This window comes from Linepithema humile, chromosome 3, assembly GCF_040581485.1.
Source record: "Linepithema humile isolate Giens D197 chromosome 3, Lhum_UNIL_v1.0, whole genome shotgun sequence".
NCBI lineage: Eukaryota > Metazoa > Arthropoda > Insecta > Hymenoptera > Formicidae > Linepithema > Linepithema humile.
Genome location: NC_090130.1, coordinates 5,763,223 through 5,783,455, shown reverse-complemented (window position 1 = coordinate 5,783,455; position 20,233 = coordinate 5,763,223). Strand labels below are relative to the sequence as shown.

The window sequence follows — 20,233 nt, the reverse complement described above, 5'->3', positions numbered from 1 at the left end:
CGTCCTTTCTTTAAATTTATTCGTGCAAACCGCGTCTTATGACGCCCTTATGGGTGCATCGGCGGCGTTCGCGACTGAAACAGGCGAAGATGATACTCTTTTCCGTGCGCAGAAAGCGAGCACGACGCGAGAGCGGTTTTACAGCCTCCGTGATGCGTCTCGAGTATCGTATGACAACAGGTAGAGCGACTACCAGGCTGGACCCTAGTCAAAAGGATTCAGCTACCGGTTCTTGACGAGGCTGCCTTTCTCCATTCAAGGGGGCCAAGAATTGTACATGCATGTATATACATAAATATATGTACGTACATATATATAATATATAATGTCACACCTTTCAAAACTCTGTTCGATCGCTGTGTGCGAGCGGCGTTATGTTCTGGAAAAAGACTCGGGTTGGATAGGTAGATGCGGTTGTAAATTCTAGTTAAGGAATTCAGTCGCTCAGTAGTTGAGCATTCGCCGGCGATAAACGAGGATAATCCCACCGTATTACGCGTGTCCAGACATAAATTCTAACATCTTAATTCTCGATTAACTCCGCTTCTTATTCAATTATAATCGTATTTGGGCTATCGGAATACGTTTCACTCAGATCTTCTGCATTTTTCATAGCGCGCAGGTGCAGTGCTAGAAATGGTCGTTCTCTTCTATCGCTACTATTTATTCTGGCTAGCATTCCACGTAGTGTGCAGCGCATCGATACACGTCGTACTTCAGTAGTTCCGCGTAGTTTCCGCAGAACATCGCGCACCTCACGAGTGTGCGAAACTAATCTGCGAAAACCGCGCGAACATTCCTCAAGGATGTACCGAAAACCGCAAGGGATCCTCTTGGAATACGCGCCGCGTTGCAAGTAGTATCCCAAGCTCCGCCCCGAAGGCCGAGTATTCCTTCTTTGGTTCGTTTCTCTCCATTTTTCGCTTCTCTCTCTCTCTCTCTCTCTCACTCACTCACCCGTTCCTCCGTAACGTAATCCGAGAAGATTACGGAGCGAAATAAACATGTCAACCTCCCCCGCGGCGCAACGGCCGCGGGGATGTGGGTTTGCGCAGCGTCTTTATAGACCGTGCATAGAGGATATCGCCTTTCTTTTCCTCCGCTCTTGTCCCTCTCGTACTTACATACGTTGTCCTCCCTCTCGTTCGCTTGTTCGCGACGTAGATTCTTCAGATACCGGACCTCCTTTTCTCGTCGGCCGTTATTTAGCCAACGGGCAGATGCGTCTAGCCCGGTTCACACGAACTCGATAGGTCACGTGCATCTATCCGCGCACTGGATCTTCCTCAATTCAGAGACAGGTCATCGTGGTTTTTTATTTCCATCAGATCGATCGTATCGACCCCCGTGCGTTTTCTTTTTTCTGTCTCCGTGTAGATATACATATCGCTCCTGTCTGAGGAAGAAAAAAAAAAAGGAGAGAACGATGTCGAGAGCGAGATCTGACTCACTCCGCGGGAGTGGAAACCTGCGACTTCGTGGAACGTATACAAATTCGTGACTACCTGCGGCAAGGGGATTCGATTTATGCGCTTCTTTGAGGCGCGCCGTGTTTCAGCGGTCTCAAAAGCGGTTTGTATTGTTGGGGAAGATGCTGCAGGTGTTCGAAGACGTGCTGATGTGGTTATCGATTTCGAGTGGTTATTAATGGCCTGTAACGGATTCTACTTCCGCGATTTCCACGTCTAGGGCGAACTTTGTTTGCTTTTTCGTTGCTTTTTTCTTTAATGAGATATCAATATTCCAGCAAGTTATTGACCGCTTCGCGCTTGCGATACGCCATCGGATCATGTAAGAAAACTATTTCGCCGCGCTTATGTACATGGTATTTCAATCGTAATGCACGGTGAGACCTTTTACTCAAAAGATCGTGGTACACACAACATAAATTACCTGTTCGTGAGTATCAAGGATACTATCTCGCGCTCGACGCCGCGCCTCGCTTGCCCCGCGCGCCGGAGCAAAACTCCGGCGCGGCGCGTGCTTCGGCTTCCAGCATAAAGTAAGCGTAATAACTCGGGAGATCAAAGGGACTCGCGAGAGGGGTTTAAAAGAGTGCAACCCGTAAAATCAAGCGTTGCGGTATCCGCGGACTCCGCGAGAGTACTTCTCGCGCGAGGCAGAAGCGAGAGTCGGCCGCTGGAAGCAACGTTGTCACAATTCCGAGCATCTGGTACAAAGGTTCTTTACAACTTCCACCCCGGGGCGGATCAAAGGGATCCGGGGCCGCGGCTAAAGAGTTTCCCCGATCCATCCTCCGTGGTCCACGGCTCCTTTCAAGGGCATTTCGAAAATCGGGCATCGACTCCGAGACGGAGTCGGGCGGGGAGGCTCTATCCGTCGCCGCGCCGCGTCAGCTTCCATTCGCTCGACCAAACACCGAAATACACCTTCCCTTTGCTCTTTGATCGTTTCATCGCCCGCGCACAGAGCGGCGGCTGTGTAACGCGACTGTGTACGGCTCTGTTGCGCGTAGTCATTTCGCAAACAGGAACGCCAAGAAGGGTAGGAAGGGACGCTGAAAATACACCGTAGAGATGATCGTGCGCGCGTATGTTGCACATTGCCGATACCGACGGCGCGAGTTTCCCCGGACTTCAGTATAGAGGATCAAACGTTTCCTGACGCTGGCTTTTGGTCGGCGAGGCGAACGGCGTCGCGCCTGCAAGTTATTTGACGTTTTTGCATGAATATAAAGTACAATGCGACTACGACCGCCCTGAGCGGGATCTCCTCCGGCTCCGCGATGGAGCCGTACACACGACGACGAGGCCCCGGGAGATACGAGAAAACGGGGCCACTCTCCCTCGACCGCATATATATCGACGGACGTAAACGAGAAGCTCTCGTGTGGCGAGCGTGCGAGATTTTTCTGGGCGCTCGCGGTGTCTATACGGGTATTGTACGACGTGCGAAGAACGATAGGCGACCTCCCCTGGCCTGTAAAGTTCCTCGATTTTATCCCCGTGTCGATAAGAAATCCCGCGTGCAGTAAAAGTTGGCGCGAAACGGCGCCAAGTTGTTTACGACGGATGTTCCGTGCGGTTTTTCGCAGCGCGCGTGACTTTTCTACCGTCTCCCGTGCAACCTCTGTCGCGAGGTAACCAAAGTAGAAACTCGATGCTTTCGCAGCTGAAGATTCCGAGCTATCGAAATTTCACAGGAGCGCTGTCGTTAAAATGAATTTTTATTTCAGCATTTTATCTCTCCGCGTGGTTTTATCGCACCATTATTTCGGGGAACAAGAGCATTTCTCGCTATTGCAAATTCACTTGAACGAAACGAGCGTCTCTTTATTATCTTCATCTTACCTCTCGTTCGTACATTAACTTTTTTCAAGATTACCGTTCGGCGTCGTTATCGATCAATCAACGAATCTTAAAGTGCTTAACATCTGCCCGTCCGTCGATTTCAATTCGCATCTTACTTCGCCGCGTTTCGATTTGTATCGGTCTTGTTCGCCGACCAGATTACGCCGTAACTGAATTAGTCGGCCCTTAAAGATCGATACGATCGATCGGCCGGTGCGATCGGCCCGAAGACACGGCCGTTTCGCCACCGCAGAAATTCGTCGACGCGTGAATATATTTTTCGGGCACTGGGCTCTCTCACAGTCCCTTTTGTGTGGCCGTTCGGAGCAGGTAGGCACTTTATGTTCTCACGGAGGCCCCGAATGGAGTCGTGATCGACGCAGATGGGGCCCTGCGCGTGCCAGGTGGGCCTCTTTCGTTGACGCGAGGTCCTCTCGGGCTCATGATGCGGCAATGGTGTTTCCTGCGAGTCGATCGAAACCGCGATACATGGCGCTGTGCGTGGCGGCCTGGGGTTTTGTCGATTTGAACGGTGAGATAAGGCGAAACCATACCGAGTTTTTAATGGCCGAAGCATGGTGTACCATGAGACGCATACGTCAGCCGGTTGGCTCATGCACTCGCAGCACGTACATATAGGCTTCCTGCCTACCAGAGTGTATCCGCGCAACTTCTCGATCGGGCACGTAAGACGTAAAGTTGTACTACTGGCCGGAGCGGAAATCGGAAAACGCGCCGTGTGCAGAAAGCTCTCTCGACGAAGACGCTGGCGGCTGCGACATAAAATGATAGATGTCGGTATAAAATCGTCAGTCTCCTCCCCCAACACGAACGTGACCAATGCGCACGAATGTGTACCCTTCCGCGAATAATATCGCGTGTGAATGGCGTATTAACTCGCCAGGAGTATCGGCCCGGCCGGCGGCTTCTACACGGATCCCGTGGAGATTCGAGTGTAGGTTTCGCGTAATAGTTTTACTCCAGAATATCCCGACGTGATATTTTTATTCATGATAGGGTGGGGGAGGAATTTCAACGAACGCATTACGAAGCGCGCACGCACGGTAATGAAGCTGAAATTGCACGCTCAGAGGAAGCAAGAAAAGCAATATAAGCTTTTGTATGGATTGACGTCTAAAATACATCGAGCGATACTTTAAATCGTCGTAAAAATGTAAAATACCGTAACTTTACTCTTGACTGAAATTACTGTTAAATTAGCTGTTAAAACTGAAAAGCTGAATAGAATGAAATAGAGTGCCTATTAATATTCTTCACAGAGCAGTCACGCCATATAATATTTATTCATCATCGAGATTTGTTGAGTTTTTCTTCCGCGCAACAGCCCCTTAATAATTTAAACTCAGTGCTCTTAGTTGTTGTACGGAAAATTCGAGCATCCAGGAAGAAACACGCTATCTCAGTGTACAATTATTTTCGCGTTGTTGCACGGGGAAAAACGGAAGTTAAAAGCACAGCGAGTACTGATACGGAACCGGCACGGACGAGAGGGGATGGTGTTGCTTGAGACGCAAACTGTCGGTGACGGAAATATTCAAAGAAGCGCGCGCGTGTCACGCTCGGTATATTTACAGAAACGACTAATGTAAAAGTAAAAGCAGAAATAAAGGGATCCATTGGCATGACGCGCCTCGCTCCGCTCCATTATTTTCGAGAGTCCTTTTCTATACAGTACACGGCTGCGGCGTGTAGTGATCATTATGCGACTGTGTAAGCGCCAGTTGGTTAATAACGTCACCGGTAAAGTTAAAGAGAGCCTTCTTTTCAATCGTCAAGCACCACCGACGCGGTCGGTCGAAATGTTTAGTCAGCGGATCTGTTCTTCGTAATCGTTTTGAAACTGCTCGATCTCTTGTATCGCGCGCCGAAGTTATTTATAACGATGCAATCATACGTCGTCGGATTGCTCCAGATCATATTTATTTATTCTCCGATTAGCCTTAGTCGCATGCACATTTTCCCAACAGGAGAGAAGACGAGACATTTCTATATCTTTTCGCGGAATTTATGAATAATGTTATAATATTAATTAATGCTCCACTGCGAGTGATACGTGAAAATACTTCAATAGATATAATCCGCAAGATGGAACAAAGCAATAATTATTGATATGACGCCATTGATTAATACATTCTCTCGTTGCAGTTTAAAAAGATAGCGATATTATTAATTAACGATATGCAATGAACGAGCGTGCGTTATCGCGTATCGAATGTTTTCTATTTCGAGCGAGATTTATTCATAAAGACGCGATCTTTACGGACGATCACGAGGTCGCGAGTGTCACGATTAACGATTCGCAGGAAATCAATGTAAATAGAAGCACAATGTAATCGATTCGTCGGGATTAATTCCGCGTTCTCGCTCTCTTCGTTATAAGCGCGAAAACGTATTATTGATACGATCGTCCTGTCGGGACAACGTCAAAGAGATTGTAATTGAATCGATCGTTCTGCAAATCACCGTCAACGATCTAACCAATGCAGCGACATAATGGCGACGTTTTATCGAGAATTGACGACGCGCATGTACGGATATCTGATAAGCCGTTCAGATCTTCGGAGAACTTCCCCCGGTGTGCATCTTTCGCGTATTTACGAATAAGTATGGGGTAGGTAACGGCGGATGCAATTTCGAAACGTGGGTAAAAGACGTCTGGTATATCCTGCGTCTGTATATCCTGCGTAAATCGCCAGCAACTTACTGCTGCCGTTAAGTCGTGCCGAAGAACGTGCTCCTGTATACGTAATCCTAGTAAGTGCCCTCAAGTACTTGTAAATCTTTATTCGATGGTGCATACGAAATGATGTTTTACGATTATGCGCGCCCGCGCGCGATCTTCTCGCTCGCCCATCGCGCCCGGCAGTCGTTTACCGGCGCGTTCGGCCGCACTTTATTTTCGTGCGGCTTATTTCGAGCATTATTACTTTATCCGATCAGACTAAAATGAATTTAAGACAATCCATAAACGTCTCAAAGTGATCCGCGCATTTCGTTTTTTAGCATAGCTTCACGCCGGAGTCATAAAGGGGGGAATATAAACATAGCTCCGATGAAGCAACAAGTAATAGCGTATATCTCGAGTTAATGCCGCCCGTATAATTTTTCCAACGACTTCATTTAATGCACAGACCAGTAATACGGCGTGCTTAAGTCCGTCGGAGCAACGGCGCGGCTACACGCGGCCGAAGATTATAGCCGTTCCGCGCGCAAATCCGGTAGTTGATATCGGAAAACGACCACCGAAATCGCGCTCCGTAACAACCGGTATTTTGGAAAGAGAAGGCGCGGTTCGCCGAGCGAGCCAGTTTACGACGCACCGCGAGTTTTTAATAGGTTCCCGGAGACTTCTGGACCGCATGGATGCGGCCCAGCGGGAGTGCAGGGGTTAAATGTTAACGTTCATCTTCCGATACGGTCTCTAGCGGGCTTTTGAAAATGTGCAGTCACTGGAATGAATCGGGAATATTCGTAGTCGTTTGAATCACTAAAATGAATTATCTCGATTAACCGCTTGAGATGTCATGTGTAACCTTCAACATCTTTATCGTCGGAGAAATAAAATTTTTAAAAATATAATACATACAATTTTGAGAAACGCGCTATATTAATTTTTCGCTGTCGAATCCATGTTGAAATTGCGACGATCTTAGCATTGCTTCAATTTGGTCGCTCCGTTTTGCAGTTTCGTCAAGCTATTCTTGATATTCACATGGAATATCAGTCGCATGAGACAATACTATTTTTACAAAAGCCATTCGTATCGCATTTCCGTTTTAGGTAAATGCGCTATTTTGTATTCGCTATCGGGACGCATTTCCTGGAATGACACAGCACAAAAAAATTCCGCTGCACGACGCGTTACGCAATGTACGTCAGATATCACTTACTTGTGCACCCAATCAGCGAAGCGTGGTTATCCATAAACCGGCTGGCACTTTAACCCCACTGCACTGACACTGGCGTTATCATCGTCGCAAGTTCGTTACACCGCGCATCGTAACGTCAATTCTGCACTCCCGGATTGAAACATATATATAAATCCGATTGCCAATTTGCCGCGAAACTATTTCACATCGGTCTCTCTCTCTCTCGTTTACGAACCCTTCGATCTCGTAACCGATCCCTCGACAACACGCGAAACACTAAATTCTTTTCGTCATGGGGAGGCTATCCGCGCCATTGAAAAAATCGAAGCTCGATCCCGGCGTTCGAACGTCAAGACCTTCCCTACCCCAGGTATGAATTGTGAAAAACGTCGTTTCGACCCTTCGTGTACGTTTCACAAACAGTGTCTACGCGTATACGTCCCGATATATGAAGGGTGCGCGTTTCGAGATTAGCCGTTAAGAGCGGATAAACACCAAGAGCCCCAGCACGCGCGGCTCATGTCGGCCAACTGACTCGTAGCGTGGAAACCTCGGGGCCCTTCGCCTCTTGGCCGATGCTGGGCGAACGTGGTGGCGATGGTGGTGGAGGTTGCTGATGGTGGTGGAGGCATCGCGGGGATACGACGGTGGTGGTGGTGGCCGACGGTGACGGTGGAGGCAGTAGTAGTAGCGGTGGAGGTGAAGCCGTGTTGGTGTGTAAGCTTAGCGGTGGCGGAGGGGCAGCTAAGAGGAGAGGAGAGCTGGTGGGAGCGTGGACCGGCGTGGATGCTGTTCTGCAGTCGTCGCTGCACACGCGGATGCTGCGGAGTGTTGTCTGGATTGCTGCACGAGACGGAGTGTACACCGTCCGCGTGTACAGAGAGATGACCGCAGACTTTGTTAAATATTCATCCCGTCCGCTTGTCGTGGTACATCGCATGCTTTGTCCGGTAGAATGTTTGTCCAAGCTGCTTGTTTCCCGATTACTCGAGGGATCCCGCCGGCGTATTTCGAAGCATTCGATGGCCACGCGTATGTCCATCAGAGATGCGCAAGGCCCTTAAAATAATTAATATTGATAGGGAATATGTTTTGCGCTGGAAAACCCGTTGAATGATATTTTGCCGACGAATAAAACTATCGACCAAGATTCAAAGTCGTATATCAAACGAGGAAAAACGATCTCTCGTTTGTTCGCTGCTCTTTACCGGAGCAAAGAAAGGTCCGAGGAGAGGGCAAAATTCGGGAAACCGGAGAGCTAGCTATCCTTCTCCCTTTGACAGCGGGGCTCAGGTTGAGCATAGAATCCGCGTTTCGACCGGTGCATAAATTTGTTTTTTCACCGAATAAATACGCTGGCCATTTATTTACGGTGCCTTTCGCCCACCTCTGCTCTTCTTCCTGTTCTCCGTGATCGTTCTTTCCTTGTTCGTCGGCGCGGCGCGCTCGTACTTGTCGCAACGTTCGATAAATAAATATTGACCGTCGAGACGGGCACCGCAAACAAATCCATTAATAACACAAATTTAACCCCCCCGTCGCGGAGGTGTATGCGCGTATTCGGTGAAATCCGGTGTGCGAGTACCACGCGCGTTTAGTTTCATCTGGACCAATCTGACGGCCCCAACCCGCCGCGCCTAACTCGACGTTGTCGGTGTCAATTTATGTCTGCGGGTGGATTCGGCGTTACGGTAGAACAATTTAATAACGTTCATTTCCATGCGCGTTTCCCGCTTCGGCTTCATTTCTCTCTCTCTCTCTCTCTCTCTCTCTCTCTCTCTCTCTCTCTCTCTCTCTTCCGAACCAGTGATTGTACGGTTCACCGAAAAGAAAGAGAAGCAGCATCATGGCCACGAGAAACGGTATAGCGGGACGAAGAGAGACAGAGAAAGTGTGGCGTTTAACCGGCGGGAGAGTCGTGGCAAGCGGATTCGTACAAATTCGCGAGGCTGTAATCAAATAATCCTCGATGTTTAATATCCAACTTCGCGGTGTGTCTCGCTAACGCGCGCGTTACAAAGGCAAACATACAAGTTTCATTGATAGTCTCCCGGTATCCGTTCTTTTCAAAATGCATGTAAGGGGATTGACGGGTTCCGGAGGGGTAGATTCTCCGAAAATTGATTTCCACGAAGTGCAATTTCCTCTTTAATTTTAAATATCTCTATTATCGCAACGGTATACTGAGAACATTTTTACTCTTCTTACTCTCGTTTAATTGATCGATCGATGTTTCAATGTATTTTATCGGATCTCAAGCTTCTTTTATTTCACTCTTTCTTTTCGTGGACGCATTACTCTTTCATGCGATCTATCGATCGGATGGTAGTCGGACGTATGCAGACAGAAAATTGCAAATTTTTCTTTTACTTCGGCCAGACATAAGAAAGATTACCGAGTATTTCAAGTCGGAGATGGAAGAATTGAATATTAAAAATAAATAGATCATGATAATACGAGCGCGCGTGTGCCGAGCGCTTGTTCCGGCTATAGCGAGGTGAATACTCCGCGCGATATATCGTTATGAGAAATTTATTTGTCGTCCCCATTAACTTGTCATAGCTCTCATAGGAATTCACGGTAAAAAATATTAATTAAGCGGATTTAAACGCGAGCGAGTGGTAAAACTCGTCGTTTACATGGTTTCATTTGCGCCAGTCGCTGAAATATCGTCGTCTATTTGTGCGCCTCATGCATTCGTTATTCATAATTACCAAGAATCTCGTATCTGATCCCGACAACATCGTAACACGATGTGGCGCGTGTTGTGCCGCTCACATCCCTCTGTTATACGACACCTGATCGATAAATGAAAGTTTTTTTTTAGGCTGACAATCATATAGCAAGCGCGCAAGAGAGACGAGGAATTGTCCCCTTCTGGCAAACCCCCTCTTTCTAGCTTTATACGGAGTCCGAGGTAGAATTGAGAAGATGATCGCTTCGTAATCCTATATAAACACGGTTATTTTTATCCTATTACGGGGCGGTTCCGTGCAGTCTCGAGTCTGCATAATGCCACGTTCGTTGTGCACGAAGCTTTAAAGGCCGCCGACGACCGGGGATGACCGCAGAATCCTGAGGGGTGCTCCGTGTGCCACACCCCCTTACCCTCGTCTGCTGCCGCGAAGCAGCTTAACAGCGGGGGGCAAATGTGTCTGGTTCATGATACAGTCCTTCCAAATAGTTCCCGGGTCCTTTGAGGTTCTTATGCGTACCATTTCGTAGAATCTTGCGCCTTAATCTGAGAAATGCATCGTCCCTCGAAAGAAACATGGTAGCGATAATGAATGATGATTTATTACAAAGTGTTTAGTGCGCAGCTAATGCCTGACGGTTATACGTTATAATTATAAGCAGTCGAAAACTATCCGCTATATAAATTCATAATAATAATAATACCAAGTCTTTGCTAAAAATATATATTATCGCACGTTCTAATTTGATATGTTTATTTTATTTGTACCGAGATATTTTGCTGTTTTACTGTGTAATTACTTTCTCTTGCGCAATACTTCTGGCAAAGAGACGTCGTTCAAAGCCCCACGGTCCTCTCGTAATGACTCTGGCTAAAATGTGGGCTGGCCAATGGCGGTAACACGTGTCACACACTCGTTCTTGAAAGTCTCGGTTGCGTGTGACGCCCACAAATCTAGTTTCTCATTCTGGAGCTTCTTTCTGTCCCGTTAATGACACGCGGCACTACGTAATACCGCCAAAACGATCGTGTTTTCTAAAAACGCACCGGAAATCGGTTCTTATCAGTCGGAAACTTGAAAGTTCTCAACGTACATTTCGAGAGGCTGAAATATATGAGGAATTTCTTTTCTTTGCGGAATTCACCAGACGCACCTCGTCGAAGGTTTGCCCGACAAGTCGTAGAATATTTTTTTCTCAGACCCCTCGCATTCGCTCTCGTGGGTTGCTTTTCTTAAAAGGAAATTCTTGTAAGGTCGTTTCGTTTCGTCAGGAGGTCAACCGAGCTCGAAGACGCCCCTCACCGCCTCTCGGTATCGTTCTCCCCTTCGAGAGATCAGACCAAAATTCTATGGCTGAATCGCGTCGGGGGCGAAGGAGGCGATTCGGTTCACATAAACAGAAAAACTCGTATTTCGTATATAAATATATATGAAATATTATGATACGAGGATCCGCGGCAGATGATTAGGATATAAAGAACGCTTTGAATGCGACCCATTCGAAATTCCTTTTTTATGATATAACAGGTTGAAATATAAAAGTAGCTCGCAGACTGCATAAATTTGACAAAATATATTTACAAGTGTCTTTTACGTATTGTGAATTTTATTTCTCGTTATATTTTTGATATATAAAATTTAGTATTCTTCTATGTACAACTAAAATCGCAATAGAATCGAAATAAGAGAAAAGAAAGGAAAAATGACAGAAATACGACTCACCGATGATGCCTTATGATCGCATGAAACTGACGTGCTATAAGATCGCAGAAAACTCAATAGAGTGAAGTACAGTTTTTTTTGCGTGTGTCAGCGTGTCCATTAATTTTCAAGAGAAAAATTGATGTCGACCATCTAGAATTACGAGACCGACGTCTCTTCGAAGACCCCACGAGTGAAATTCGAGCTTTCTCGTAAAAAAAGGGACGAAGGTAAAAGCGGGAAAGCGAGAGATAGAGTAGGATGAAAACATTTGTCCGACGTACCCTATGAGGTGTCTCGAGGGTTTCACGAAGATACCGAAGGGACCAAAGACAGAAGACGGATACGCCACGTCCAGTCGATGCATTCGAAATATTCGAGGATGGCCGTGCGCGAGGAGGAAGAGAGGCTTCGAAGATTGAATTCTCTATCTGAGACGCGAGATCTCGCCGTCCCTCCGAGTCCTCCTAAAACAAATATATCCATTCTGGTCGAGAGAGACGTGCTCGGCCAGGTAAGCATGCCACGGTTCCAGTTCCTCCAGTTTCCGAGCTATACGTCTCCCGCAGCCCACCTTACTAATAGTAGTTAATGGAATCGATAAGTTGTACGACAAATCTCTGGGATCCTACGTATAAAACTCGTGCCGGTCATAAATTCGATCTGCTCTCAGCTTGAACGGCGCGGGGTCGGTCTCTCTCTCTCTCTCTCTCTTTTTTTCTCTCTCTCTCTCTCTCGAACGGCATTCCTTTATTATATGGCAATTCATAGACCGGGAAGATAGTTGAAACAGGTTAGATTGCCGTTTTTATAGCTACCGTGACCTTTTACGATCGTTCGACCTACAGCTTATGAGTAATATTATTATTTTCACTCGGTCGTTCCGCCGACGCCGACGCGTCCTTCTTTGTCTACTCACGGAAATCTCTTTTCCGATTTCGAGACGTTCGAAATTGGCGGCTAGCGGGAAACCACTTTCGAGAGCTCGAATCTCGCTTGTCTGTATTAATATCGCTAACTCGTTATCGCGAGATTTCCCGAAGGAGATGCCGAAGCTATTGAAGCGCGTCGTATATCGCGCTCTACATTATCCCGCCTTCCCTCCCGGTTTTAATCCGGCCCCGAAGCTCTCCTCGACGCAGAATAATTGTTTGCTGGCGATGAAAAGGATGACGGAGCCACTTCAGCGACGAAACCACGAAGAAGCTAAAAAGATACAGGAAACAGGCGACGCGATCACGATGTAGGAAGTCGGACGACCTCGGAGCGAGAAAACAAAAGAGGGGGCCGGATTCTTCCCTTTGTCTCACTGGGGCACACCCTCTCGCGGCGCATTATTTACCCGGCGATACGGGCCCGCCCGTGCATGCCGGGATATCGACGAGCGGGCGAGGGGGGCGCCGGCTGCTAATGGCACGTTGGTTTTCTGAAAGCCGGCGACTCCTCCAGTCCACTCTAAGAAGACGTCTCCCCGCAACCCGGCAATTTCGGTGCGCCCGACAATCTGGCAGATTGCATCCCGTGCTGCCTAGGAGGTGAATTATCTCTGTTTTACAGTGGGACCGCGCGCGGTCGGTCTGATCTACCTTTCCCGGGACTTTTTATGTCGGCGACCGGTTATAATTCAAAAACGAGATATTTCTCTCCCTCAATTTCTACTTGTGACTGAACTCTCTGTCCTCTCCTCCGTCGCATCTGCCTCTCGATTTACCCTAGGCGGCGTCCCCGGTGCTTATCGAGATAATAATAGAGCCGTTGGTCCCACGGGATTCCGGGAAGAATCGTGCAACAAATTGTATCCGCGTGTAGATACGTGGATTACGAGAGATGATTTAAAGCGAAAGGAATCGTCGTCTGATTGAACGGATCTTTAAATAGCCAAGTGAGAGGCTATAAATTGATGATTTTAGTATTGCGGTATAACTCGCAATAACGCGGAATTGTAATAGATAAAAGTCCTATTGTGAAAGCATTTTATTGGTCGCCGCTCACTCTGTGATTTTGTAGGAGTATTTATGAGCTTACACCGCGGCGTGTTCGGCGTTAAATATATTTGCGATTTATCATTGTATCAAGGATCTTACTTTATGTCTTGTTATTAAACGAAAACATTTCATTTTCATGTCATTAATCATTGCGCAATACGCCGCGAAATGACTCGGACACTTCGATCGTTCAACACATTTAATAATGTATTGATAAATTGCGAAAATCCGAACGTTTGCATGATTAACGAACGGCTCGCCTCGCGGCGATATCACGTAATAACAGTGCTTCACGCATTTACGACAGGCTAACAGAATCGCTCGTTAGGCTCGGGCTTCTGAAAAGACGACGAGGAGCCCGCGAGATAAAACGTGGCGATATTTACTTCGATTACGCATTATCAAAATCGAGACTCGTAACGATCATGTGCCTGGGCGTAGCGAAGCGTCTGCCAATCAGGCGCCCATTCAAGGTGTATCACCGAACATTACACCGTGTCTACACACTCAATAAACTCAATCAATCCGAACGTGCTATTTACTTCTCCGCGCCGCGCTGCTATCGCGATTTTCAATTAACGGAGGTACACGATGGAAGCGACGGAAAGCCGAGAGCCGCCGCAAAAGACCGGGAGGACGAACCTGATCCACCCAAGGACGGGGAGAACGTATCCGACGGGCAACGCGCTCGTAACGGTAGGAAGGAAGAAGAAGGACTCGTCCGAGCGATTCGATGCGCATTCTTTGGACGCGTGCTTGGCAATTTGCGGTACGAGGGCGCTTTACAATTAGCGGTATCTACCGAGGCAGCATTCTTACCGGGGTTCTTCGCCGGTCCCACGCACCAGTCACCGCTCTTCCGTGCGCTCCCCTCGGTTTTGTCGTTAAGCATTAATTGAGCCTCGGCCGAGAGATTACAGAGAGGAGAGATCCTTGCGCAGAATGGTATCCGAGAAACCGAATGAATTTCAGACCGGCGCGGCGTCCGACGTCCTTCTTCCGTTCTTCTTCGCGCCGGTGCCTCTCGCTGTGTATCGTCTTTCTCTCTTCCTTCGGGCGCGGTTGCGGCTCTTCCAGCGTAGCCGAGACCAACCTGTTATTAAGGGACCCTTGGACGATTAGATTGCACTAATGGCGAACCGCTGTCTCCTTTCGGGAGAAGAATCAGTCTCTCGCTTCTTTTCCTCGTCTCCCCGCGTTCTTCTGCGCGCCGGTCCGATTCTCAGGAACAGCCGTGCCGAAGGTCGAAACGGGAAAGCATCCCGCCGACGAAAATTCGTGCTATCTCGCGCGCGCGCGCGCGCGCGCGCCGTATCCTGGACCTTCGCTGGCCGCCAGTACTCGACGCTGATTCCATTAAGGAAGGGTATCCGCGTCTGATCCTGCTTCTTCGTCCCGTGACGATTCCCTCTTTCGCGATAGGATTCGTTCCCGCCTCCGCTACTAGAGACGGTACTCATTTAAGCGCCTCGTATTTCCCGTGGGAATCTGACAGCCCCAACAAAGGCACGAAAAACGTTTAATAAATAAATTGATCAGGTTTCTCTCTACCCCGCGCCACGCTCAACCCTCGTTCTCAGCCTCTTTTTTCCGCAAAACGCCTGTCCCGCTTCTTCCTCCCGCAGGACGCACGGTAGCAGAGACCCCTCTCAGCTTCCGGAAATGCGACACCACGGAATCCAACTCACGTTTCATTAGCTCGCTAATGCCCGGGAGACGAGAACGTTCCGCACGGCGGAACGCTTATTTCTATTATCGCGACTGTGTAACGATTGTGCTGTGATATAATGGAATTGTTACGAGATCTTTGCCGTATATATTACGTCGAGCCGTGTTTTGAAAGTACACTACTGATTTTCGAGTGCTTGCTTCTCAACGAGAGCACTCTAGTTTTTAAACTCCGAATCGAGATCTGGGTCGAGTGCTCGCGGGATATTTGATACATGATTTCTTGAACGTGTTTACTGAGATGTAAGAGTTTATTAGAGTTATTTTTTCTAACTAGATACATTGTTTTCCTTGCTGCAGTGTCTGACGTAGCATTTCATCTTACGTTAATCTCTTTATATTCAGAAAATAAAGTACAACATCGAATAGCTACATCGCGCGCTCAATGCGACGCTAAAGACTACGGACTTATGTGTCTTTTGTAGCTTACAGAGACAGAGGAGTTGATACGTAATCCCTGTTGATTGTTGCTGGAAGAATGCTCCGGCTACTGTATACGTGTCGTTTCCTCGAAGCGTATTGCAAATAAAGATCCGCATTGTAACACGAGCGCGAGTTTACGATTCGCGTTTCTACGCGCCTAGGAGCGAACAATGAGCCGTGCAGTGGCGTACAAAAGTTGTCGTCATTAAACTACCATATGCTAGCGCGCACGCACGTACACGCGCTGCTGGTATCCAAACTAACTCGCCACAAAGTTCCATTGTATCAGCGACGGTTTACGACCGCGGATAATAATAATCAGGAAAACCGACGAGGAAAGGGGATCGTCGCTCGCGTGGCTCTTGCGGAGATTTCCATTCTGAAAACGTCGAACCACCCTACATCAGCGTGGATTGTAACTATTACACGGTAGTTTGTGAGTCGTCTGTGTTCGCAAGAGTGGCAGGGGGAAAAGGGAAACGGTAGGATCCGCAGTGCGACGCGCACGCAGGGCGACACAATTGCGAGCGGCGCTTGGAGCGGCGAGTAACTCGAGTAGGCTCTCGGCGATTTCTCTGGTCTCTCGCTGCGGGATATGCATTTGTGCAACAGGCTTTATATACAGCCGTTGCGCCACTTATGCAATCGTGAATGCGCGGTTCCCCCACGGTACATTTCAATACATCGTGCCTGCTCCGAAGGCTTTGCCCGCACGAGATATCCGTCTCGAGGAGACGAGCGGCTATTGGTAGGGCCTGGTGTAATTTTCCTCCAAGTTACGGGGATTCGGAGTTACGTATCGTTGCTTCGAAATCTAACGAAATCAACTTTTTGTAGTCTAGGTTGTCTGGCACGGAAAAGAGAAAATTATACGATTTTAATTACAACGTTTAAATTAATGTTAGAAGTCAAATTTAAAAAATGGAATAAAAATTTGTCAGCCAGTTTAGCAACATGTTTTAGAATAACATATGAGTTATATATATAATAGCCTGTTTAATGTCCAATTAGGCTTAAAATGTCGCGATGTAGATAGAGCTATTAATATACGCACTTCGTTCCGTTCTTACTTTGTTACACGATGAAGCTGAAGCACGAATTCCAGAATAGCTCCAGCTGTTTGTGTTATAAGACTTTCTCAACATCAACGACTCGATTTCTTCATTTGAGAGAAATCCATCGAGCTGTTTTCTCCGCAGTTTTTGTTACAAGCCTGACCAGTATCTAGCATAATTAATATAATTAATACACGATCGACGAGTACCTCCCGCGGCTCCCGCGATTCAAGCCGCAGGACTTACGATTACGCAGCGTGTGGTTTTACCTGAAATTACCTGGGCGAGATGATGCGCGGAGAAAGAAGATCAAGGAGGGTCCGGAGAGATACGTGATGCCCCCCAGAGCGTGGAGGGAGTGATCGATAGTCGGTACAAAAGGTCGGATTAATAGACGGATGGGGTTGTCCGAAGTCCGTCTGTTCTTTCGGTGATGGTTTTTCGTTGATGCGAGGGGGAAGGAAAGGATGGAGGCGACAGAGCCAAAGAGAAGACCGGACAGAGCAACGCACATCGATACTCTTTTATCTCTTTCTCTCGAAAAAAATGTCCCACGTCTACACCTACAATCCGGTATTCACATCGCAGGTGCAGATTTCGTTCATTTCGCGCACCGATGAGGACCGCTCTATCTAGCAGCTGCAGGCCTATGAAAGCGCGCCGTCCTTCTCTCACCGACGGCGATTCGCCGCTCTGTCCGGCGCTCAGTCTACCTTGACGTCGTCGCTCGTGAGTCGTGTGGTCGACGGAACGGTTTCGTGCCACTGTTTTTTTTTCTCTTCCTTTCTTAGAGTCGAGAGGGCCAGGAACTGCTCTCTTGACAGTCCCGTGGCTCTTGCAATGGATTGCAGGACCGTTGCACAATGCATCGGGGTAACACCGGGCCCTTTGTGCGACGCCGGCACGTACGCGCGCTCTTTCTGCCTATCGCGGTGCCGGCATTCTTTTCTCCCTCTTTCTCTCTCTCTCTCTTTCTCTCTCTCTCTCTTTCTTGCTTTTAAAGGGAAAGAGGATAGGGGGATCGGTGGAAAAATCTATTCGCTCTTAATTCGCTCCTCGGCGAATGTACAATGGGTGTACGTTTTCCAGCTCGCCGACGACGAAGGTCTTGGTTTATGGGAGAATTTTCGCATTTCGAAGATTCGGTCGCCATTCATCCACTTCTGCTCTTTCCGCCGTACCTTCCTTCACTTTTTCTTGCGCCTACTGAAACGGCCACTCACATCTGTCCGCCCTGTCCACGTACATCGATCAAGGAGATCGATGTCTTCATGCGATAATTTGTCTTTGGTTGCGATAGGAGTTCGGGAACAAGTCCCTTCTTACTGACGTTTACGACGCGATGATGAAGCCGTTTCGAAAATTTATCATAGAGCACATCTTCCTTTTTATATATACAAGCTTTTACATTAATGCAATATGTAAATAAGCCCTTTCAAAAATTAATCAACGTTTTTATAATCTTTGAGAAGATTTCTAAAGAGCACACAACATTAAATAGTGCTCTATTTAATTTGAAATCATTTAGAAATCAATTTTGTAATTATTACGTAATGACAAACATCTTTGGATTTCTCCGTAATATTGCGTTCCGCCTAATAAATTATATTTCTGCACGATGTCTTACCGCGAGTTCCCGTCATCCATCTCGAGCGTTGCCGCAGACAAGCCGGCGGCAACGATCGGTCGCCGATGGATTTTCATCCATCAATTTTAATTGATACCGCTCGATTTACGTCTCGCGCGGAGGTTCCTTGCGGCCTCCCTCAATCTCGTTTTCCCTTCGCAGTAACGCAATACGCCGTGATTCGTTGAACGACCGCAGGCAAGCATCGATACTCGGCGGCGGCAAGCATGTAATTCTGATAATGGACGTAAAAAGGTTAGCCATAGTTCGCGGTGTGTTGCGCGGAATTTAATTCCTCGAAGAATTTGCACCGGTCACGGGGTCACGCGAAATTCATAGTTCTGAGATTCTGGTTGATTTCTGGAGGGGCCACATGAAAATTGAGTGGGATTTATCTCGAATGTGTCCCCTTTCGCCGGTCGCCCCGGTTTCTCTCACGGAGTTCGCCGAGTTCGTTGATTTCCGTCGAGCGTTCTGACGTTCTCTAGAGGTAACGCTCAAACTCGGACGATATTGGCGAGATTGCGGCGGGCAAGTTGCTCAACCGGCAGTAGCCGCGCGCGTATTGCGCCTTGCGAAACAATGGGAGCCCTTGAGCGTGTTGCGAAGGACTTCCGGCAACTCGGCGGGTCTGCCGAGGATGGGAATGTTGTGGGGAAGCGCCGTATCAGCGCGGAAGACGTGTCGCCGAGTTGAAACGCCCGGAAGTTGATCGGGCTGTGCCCTCCTTCCTCGTTATTGACAAGCGAAAGTGGACGAGAGCGCAGAAGGCAGACATGGTAATTTGATGTTTTCCATATGCAAAACAGTGTGAAACATTGACGCTATCGATCGCGAAGATATTATTATTCTACATCACTCGCTGGGCGGTAAATTATATATTTCATTTGCTTAACTCGGCGCACAATCAATCGCGTTAATGAGCCAATTAATTGATTCAAATGATTTCTATGTAAGGATGAGACGCTCCAGATGCGCGACGACGGAAGCACGAGTATTAATACGCTAAGATACGAAAATTAATGATCCGCGCGTATCGGCAGTCGATTATCCGATATTCCGCTGGAAATCGATTAATCTGGAAACGCTCTGAAACCATAGGACGTAATTACTTATCTTAATCCGCGCAAGTGAAGGTTTTATTTCGAAGCGGACGATGTTTCTTCTTAATGACCAGAGACGAACGATAATCGAGTCAGCCGGTCGACTTAACGTCAATCAATCCGGACCGCGTCGCTTCCTCGGCACGCTTTTATTTTGTCTCTCTTGCCTGACTATAAATCAGTGCGTTTTTACGGATGCGCTTTTTCCGTTCAGAGATTCAACGCGCATGGGCCTGATTAAACGGGTTATTAATTACGCTCTGCCAACGACGTGGATGAATGCGGTACGCTCCGATAAATTGGGGAACGTCTTTTTTCTCGAGTATTCTCTTATCCTAGGGTGCACAGATCACGAAATAATATCCGCCCGCGATACAGTAGTAAATAATGATACAATAATATTTTTTTGAAATTAATCAACGTAAATTTCTCGTTACACATTTTTTATACATTCATACATCTTTGTGAATGAAACGAAATATCCCGGAAGTTGATTGTCGCTAGGATGACGAAATCCTATTCGCTATTCGACGAAACAAAAGTCGGCTATGGGAAATGAGAATCGTTCATAAATAGAGCCATCTCGTCGCCCGTGCTGGTAATGACGCGATCGTCGCTAGGGTCGCAGCGGTATAAATACATTCATTAATCCAAATGAAATGTCGTGTCACGAGTTGCTCACGAGAAGGCCGGCTCGCTCTTTGTACTTATTCC

General features: G+C 47.6%; 2 protein-coding genes across 11 annotated transcripts in view; one reads left to right on the top strand and one right to left on the bottom strand.

The window, feature by feature from the left end:
• LOC105676399 (netrin receptor UNC5C-like) overlaps window positions 1-7,749 on the bottom strand; it is a 30,178-nt gene extending 22,429 nt beyond the window's left edge. For 3 of the 5 annotated variants that reach the window (XM_012374227.2, XM_067351320.1, XM_012374229.2), the window contains exon 1: window positions 7,223-7,749. The gene's annotated coding sequence lies outside the window, so the exon portion shown is untranslated. The remainder of the gene's footprint in view (window positions 1-7,222) is intronic. The other 2 variants (XM_012374230.2, XM_012374231.2) reach the window with 1 other exon arrangement.
• LOC136998542 (uncharacterized) overlaps window positions 1-20,233 on the top strand; it is a 236,027-nt gene that overhangs the window by 120,140 nt on the left and 95,654 nt on the right. The gene's annotated exons all lie outside the window — the stretch shown is intronic.